This window comes from Quercus suber, unplaced genomic scaffold (genome assembly GCF_002906115.3).
Source record: "Quercus suber isolate HL8 unplaced genomic scaffold, Cork oak 2.0 scaffold_146, whole genome shotgun sequence".
In the NCBI taxonomy this organism is placed as follows: domain Eukaryota; kingdom Viridiplantae; phylum Streptophyta; class Magnoliopsida; order Fagales; family Fagaceae; genus Quercus; species Quercus suber.
Window position 1 is genome coordinate 1,223,217 of NW_027069607.1, and position 7,622 is coordinate 1,230,838.

The following is a 7,622-nucleotide window of genomic DNA, read 5'->3' on the forward strand; positions in this document are numbered from 1 at the left end:
TCATGGCAAAAAGGACTATGGCTTGGGATCTGTTGTCCTCTTTGACAGAGGATTGTTCTAGTTGGGAAGGCATCATGGAAAACGTTCCACATGAAGGTTTGGATTTTCTGGGGAAATTAATCTTCCAAATTTGGTTCCATGTATCCTTGGAGACTATTTTGGCTGCATTGTCTTCATCCCTTTTCTCCTGGGACAGAACATATATTAATTGGTAGACTTGTTTCACTTGGTACTCTCCCGAGTTAGAGAAAGGCCACACTATGGAGTCTTGTAAACTATTGGTCTTGGGAGGGGTGGTGGGGGTTGTTGGGGGTTTTAGAATAGGATTTGCTCACACTCACCAAGTCTGGTTTCAATGAGCAAGTGGTATGATCAATGAGATCAGTTACTGTCATGGCCATGGGGTCAATTGCGGTTTGTGGTTGTGCCACACTGTGTGGTTGATGGGTATGTGTGCTCTATACTGAATTCCTAGTGCTATCTAACTTTAATCCATAGTGCATGATAGTGCAAGAGTGCCAGAGCTAGAAATTTTCTGATTTCAGATCAGAATATTTTTGCTCAAATTATTTATTAGCCATGAGTTTCAATCGTCTTCATCCATATTCTTTAATGGCTAGAATTATACAAGTTTAAAAAAAGGCTAATGTTTTAATTGTATTTTGCATAATAAGAACAAAAATAAAATTGAAAAGCAGCAAAAATGGTAGACAAGGGCAGCAAAGGAAGAGGTTGTCACCAGAGAGCACACACTATCAACCTTCACAAGAATAAGTGTCTGTATTTCGATGTGCGTGTCTCATCATTTTTGTGCTTGTTAATGGGTTTGATCTGGTTTAAGTAAGGTTAGATTTAGTGGGTCAAAGCCATTTTATTCTAATCTTATTGATTGGTGCATTTTGAAACATTCTTTTGTTGAAAACAATGTTGTTTTTTTCTTTACTCAATTGTGTTTTATTTGGAATATTCATCTCGTTTGAGTGATTAAAAAGAGGTTGATTTTTTTTTAAAATGGTGTTACGCATTTGGGATCAATGTATTCAGAGCTGTAGGTATCTTATTTGAATGATAAACGATTCATTTTTGTTTTGCAAAAGCTCTGTTAATTATGGTGGAACATGTTTCAACTAGAAACTAGTATATTCTAGGTGTGAAAGACTTATATTGTTTAGAGTGTTGCTGAGATTATACAATTTCCTTAGATTGGTGACTTATATCATCCAAGGGACAAGTGGCACCCTAATGATCTCTACAAAATGTAGACAAACCAACAATTAACCTCCTATACGAACCCCATATTGGGTACAAAGGTGCCTAATCGAGAGTAAAAAATACTCTCTCTCTCACAACCACTATGTTGTAGTTTTTATAAAACTCTCTCAGATGGGTTTCAAATTTCAATCTGTTCCTCCAACTTCATAGATCTCTAACGAGTTCAATTGATTTGTGGTTGGTTTCATACGGTTACAACTGTTAATACCATATTTTGCTACCCTTTCTTAGCACAAGTCGTAATGAGGAAATTTTATGGAAGTGAAAATATAGTAAATGTCGTCCCTGATCCTAAAATTCATATTCTAAGTGGTCATAGAGAAATAAAGAGTAAATTGGTCTTTTTCAATATTGAAACATTGCCCTAATAATTGTTTTATGAATGCTTAAATGTGATTGGTTGATCCATGATCATATTATACAATTGCGTACATAGGATTATAATATGTTAATTTTAATTGGTCCACAAAATGATTAATAGATATTTTAATTGAAAGATATAATTAAGATCCTATTGTTGTTTAGTTTTCAAAAAAAAAAAAAAAAAATCCTATTGTTTAAAATTTTTATTATGGTAGACCTGCAAGCAATAAAAAATTCCATATCAATAATATTATATTTTTATTAATTTTAATTTTTGCATTTATATTATCAAATGACATATTTATTTAAATTAATGAATTAGGGTTTGAATGATGGAAAAACACAATCATGAGAGAGTATGAATCTGCTAAAAAGAGAGAATTTTCTCATTAAAAAAAAAAAAAAAAAAACTAAAAGTGAGCCTCACCTAGCCAATCAACACTCTAGTAATTCCACCCAATTCTTGACCTCATAGCCTTAAAAATAAGGAAAATAGATATCTCTATAAATGCAAGAAAGTATCTCAACTGAAAAGAGGTCCAAGTAGTGTAGGCTATTGCATCAAGCATCTATTAATTATTTGAAGCAAACCAAAACAGGTACAATGTACACCTTTTGTGCAATGCTTTCATCAAGACCCTTCACTCTTTGATCTTGGAAAAACTTCTACCTATGATTTAGGACATTGTAAAGCTTTACCAAATTACGATCCTCTAGAGTTTTAAAGAACTTGACTTGTGAAGTTTTTAAAATTCTACTCATTCTTTTGAAATGAGTTATTATATTTTATCATGTTATCAATATTTAAATTAGATAATAAAATTATGATACTCAATATTTTTTTGAATGTTGATGATAAGGTAAAATCTAATTTACTCATTTCAAGATGAATGGAAAGAATTCTATAGTAGAGTTACCCTAAGGCCGTGAATTTCTTATACCAAATGGTTTTAGTGAAAGTAGGGTTTGAATTTCAGATATCTTATTTAATAATAAAACTTTATCAGTTGAGCAAATAAAAACCCACATAAATTCAATTAATATGAGGTTTGAATAACGCTATTACATTTATTTTCACATCAATTCATAATATTTTTTTTTAAACAAAACAGGTAAAATCTTTGGCATTTGTTTATATTTTGAGTCTCCATTTTCATATTTATGCTTATTGTTGATTAAATAAAAATAACTACCAGTCGCAAAACATGGATGTACACATATTTTGCTATACTAGAGTTTCTTGAAATAAATAGATTTGGATTTATCGCCTAGGTCTTGTACCTTCTTGTTCATCGCATTACCAATACCAACAGTGGCGGCTCCAGAAATTTAGTTTAGAGGGGTCATTAAGAAATTTAAATTGTAAAAAAAAAATTAATAAAAGGAGAACTTAAATATATCGAGTTATAGACAAAAAATATATATATGAATTTTTACAATTTCCTTTTACAAGTTTTCAAATTTTGAATTGTTATACGATAGTTTATTATGAGTATTTATTGTCAATATAGGTAGTTATGACCATTTTATTTTGTTAAGTTTGTCTAAATTTTTATTTTTTTGTAGTTAATATTATATATTTCTCATTGTTTTTATAAAAATGTTTAAATTAGATGACTAAACTCAACTCATTGGCTCTACATTAATTATTGATACACACAACCACACTCATTCATATATAAAATAATTCACTACATGTTTACTTAACCAATCAAATACTTGAATAATCGCTTGCTTTGCAATTTTTTTCTTGAATTTTTCTAACTTTATGACAAAAAAATTATTACAACATGATAACTATACACACTCATGTAACAAATCCTCTTTATTTTCTAATTATTAAATTATATAAAGTTATATTATATTTATATTTTACACACAAACATCCACGTACATATCATTATTCACACAAATGACATTATAAAAAAAAAAAAATGCACACAATCAATAAAACTAAAAAAAATATATATATATATATATATATATTTTTTTTTTGGGGAAAGTCAGGTGGTTCATTTGAACCCCCTGACCAAAGAGTAACGCCGCCCCTGAATACCAAGTGCAAATTTTGGCCAAATTTGTGAAGAACAAACACACATTGATTTTGACTCAAACACTACCGATGTGGTACTTCGTGTCCACATCTATCACTACAAGAGTTAGGCACTTTGTAGTGCTTTTGGGGGTTATGTAATTGCTTTAAAGGCTTTACAGTTTACGTAGCTTTCCGCTTCCCCTGTAGTGTTAGAATTATAGTTTCTCAATCAAAAAAAAAAAAAAAAGATTTGTGGAAAATTTACTACACAATTTTTTTTTTTTATTATTTCAATATGGTACCTCTCATAGTAAGGACAAAATTGGGAAATGCCCCATTTGGGTAAAAATAGCAGCATAATGCCCTTTTCTCCAAACTATATAGGGAAATGCCCCTCTTTTGTAACTCGATTTTCTCAAAATCGAGTTAGGCCCTATAGCGGCGTTTTTTAGGAGCCTATAGTGACGTTTTTAGGACCTATAGTGGCGTTTTTTAACTCGATTTATAAGAAATCGAGTTATAGGTAAAAAAAATTAAAAAAATTCCCTATAACTCGATTTTATGGAAATCAAGTTACAAAACGTCACTATAGATCCTGAAAATGTCACTATATATCCTTAAAAATGCCGCTATAGGGCTCCAGAATTTTTTTTTTTTATAACTCGATTTTGAGAAAATTGAGTTACAAAAGAGGGGCATTTCCCTATATAGTTTGGAGAAAAGGGCATTATGCTGCTATTTTTACCCAAATGGGGCATTTCCCAATTTTGTCCCTCATCGTAATAAGGTTACACATAATAGTAGTTTTTTTCCTTTTTTATTTTTTATTTTTTCCTCTTAATGAATGATAGTAACTTTGTCACTCAGTGGCGAAGACATAAATTTTTTTCAGAGGCCCAATATAATTATATCAATAAATTTTTGTAATTCACAAAATAGCACACACAAATATGAATTCTATTTCTTAAACACATCTTTAATATGATTTATTATATATATTATTTTTGCATATACAAAAATTAATTTATCAAGAAAATTTATATACTTCAAGACAAGTATTTCATTCATTAAGTCATTTGTAATTATCCTTTAAATTGTATTAATTACAGTTAATATTATTCAAATATTTTAAATCAAGGTTTTTCATTAAATACATTAAAGATTACACAGTACTTGATCAATAATGGTACCGAGCTTGTTGCTCACCAAAATTTGGAAAAAAGAAAAGAAAAAGAAAAGGGATTTGTTGAAATTGACTCGAGTACCAGACTTACGTTAGAATATACTTCTTACAGCATGTAGGAAGCTATAGTAAAAGAGGCCATTGGACTCAACCCAGTAAAAGATCCAACTGGAACATTCAACTTGTGCTATTGTTTTTGTTTATGCTATATGTTGTCTAGCTAAAAAAAATAAAACTTGTGTTATGGTACACAGCCTGAAATTATTGTCCCGCTAGAACAATCCATGTTACTTTCATAGTCAAAAAGATTTTGTGTTCCCATAAATAAATAAAAACCTATAGAATTTGTATTGCCAGAGTAATGATAATTGCCTTAGCGGTTTGTCGTCGTTGGAAACTTGGCTCAGATGAATTTCCAAGTTCCAATTAGCCTGTGCCAAACAATAAGAGTGCCTGTATGATACCAAGTATTATGATTTTGTTTTCAATACAGAAGTAAAATTTAATTAGTTAACTTTTTTAGATGCCCTTCCTTATGAGTTCTTTAAATTTTTTTATCCAATGGGCCAAGTGAGGAAAGGTATAAGATTGATAATGGTAATTGAAAAAAAAAAAAAAAAAGAGAGTAAAAAGTGGTTGTTTGTATGGAGAAGAGATAGATAGCATGCTGGGAGGGGTTGTTGTGTGTTGATTTGTGGGGATACCCCCAGTGCTTAACCATTCAATTTGAGATGTGTGGGCTACCCATCCATTGTGGGTGGGGCTGCCCTTTAACCCAAGGGCAAGGGGCATGCTGAATATTGACTCCACATAGTGGACAAATCAACATATTAACACCACATCCCACCTAAGCAATCCTAACATACATCCAACCACTTTAATGCCACAACTTGGTTACAAACTTATGTTACTAAGCTCGGCACTAAGTTAGGTTACTGTAACTCTTTATAAATAAAATAATTTATTAGTATTTTATCGATGTGGGATTTGACGATTGTGGTGTTATTTATTTCAAGTGTTATGGATTTACAATGCCTTTTTTTCCCCCCTCTATTTTCTCTAACAGGTTGTCGCTTAGATTTTTTTATTTTTTTGTTCACATTTGTTTGTAATTTCGTGAAGCCCAATGAGCCAAATGGACTTCACTACTTCGGAAAATCATATCCCACGAGATTCTCCTCTTTTTGATACCTCTTTTCCCTCTTTCACTTCCTATGTATTTGTGTGCGTGTTTGTTTGTATAACAGTATAAGTTATTTATTTATTTATTTTTTTTTTTGAGAATCGTTATGTATAAGATAATTTAATGGTAGTGAAGAAGAATTTCAAATAGGCAATGAAGTTTTTGGAGTCTAATTAAGTGGAATCGTTAATTTTTGAAGTGTCCCATATAATAAAAATTACTCTATTTTCATTTTCTTTGTCCTACCTAACAAAACAGAGTATCAGTAGCGGTTGGCCATTTGGGTTTTATGCTAAAAATTCAATTTTTGCTTCAAGAAAACTAAACATAGAAAAATCTGGGCTTTTGTTGTAAATTTGATAACTTTTCGTAAAATGAAGTTTAATTGCTTTAAACTTGAAGGTTAATTTCTTTAATCTTAATTGCTTAATTGCTGTGATGTAGGAATGGAGGATGTTTTGGCGAGCTGTGTTTGGGAAGAAGAAGACAACAGAAGTTGCTCACTTGTAAGTACTTAAAGACTGGAATCCTTGAAATATTGATTTTATATAGTTGTATATTTGGTTTGCTATTTTGATTCTTTACAAAGATTTTAAACCATGCTAATTCGGATTAAGATGTAGATGATTAGAAGGAAATAGAAGCATAAGTTGGAACATTAGGCAGGTTGGATCACTCTCTACAATTTTCTTATCCTTTTTATCAATCTAACAATTAATGGAAGCTACTTTTAAGGTGGATGGGTGGTCAAAATTGGGTAGAGTTAGTGAAACTGAGAGAGTATTGAAAGCAATGTTAGTGGATGGGTTTAGTCCTGATTGTTTGACTTTCAGTTACCTTATTGAGGGTTTAGGGAGGGCTGGTCGGATTATATAAAATGATACTTTAGTTCTCTCTCCCCCTCTTTTGCTTAGTTTGGAATTTGAATCCCAGCATGTGCATGTAATTACTAATTAAAGAAAATGTTTCTGCATCTTTGGGTAGTATAACATTCTTTCAGTTTATATTTTCTTTTGGTCTTTGTTCATTTTGTAGTTCAAAAGAATGTTTCTTGTTAGTTACTATCTGTTACTAGTGTATGGGACAATACACAATCAGTTGGGAACCACAACTCATAAACACACACTGCCAATTTTTATTGGTAAGCACAATATTGGTACACAAATTTTCAGCTTTTATTTTTAATGAAAAACATTCATTCTTCTATAATTATAACAGTTGATATTTTGTACATTTATTTGTTAATTGCAGGAGTATTCTTTAATTATAAGCATCTCTTTTTAATTCCAGCAACCATGTGCCATTTTTTTTTAATTACTAATAATCATGAATTTTTACTTGCAGAGATAATTAGCATTGAAGTCCAAATTAGAAAGGATGCGCAAAAATGTTGTACAAGTTCATTTTATAAATAACTATAATAGAAAGGATGCGCAAAAATGTTGTTGAACCTATTTTTCTCTTTACTTTCGCACAATGTATTTATGCCTCACATAAATCTGTGGATTCCATTTGTGGAGTCCTTTTTATGTAAGATTACATGCTACACCAAATGCACTAAATAAGGATAAGTTGGTTGAGTTTTA

At 30.9% G+C, this 7,622-nt stretch overlaps 1 long non-coding RNA gene across 1 annotated transcript; it reads left to right on the forward strand.

The window, feature by feature from the left end:
- Nucleotides 1-6,141: 6,141 nt before the first annotated feature.
- On the forward strand, nt 6,142-7,622 carry LOC136068993 (uncharacterized). The gene is made up of 2 exons (XR_010630290.1): nt 6,142-6,542; nt 7,381-7,622. It is a non-coding gene; the product is annotated as an uncharacterized LOC136068993 (long non-coding RNA).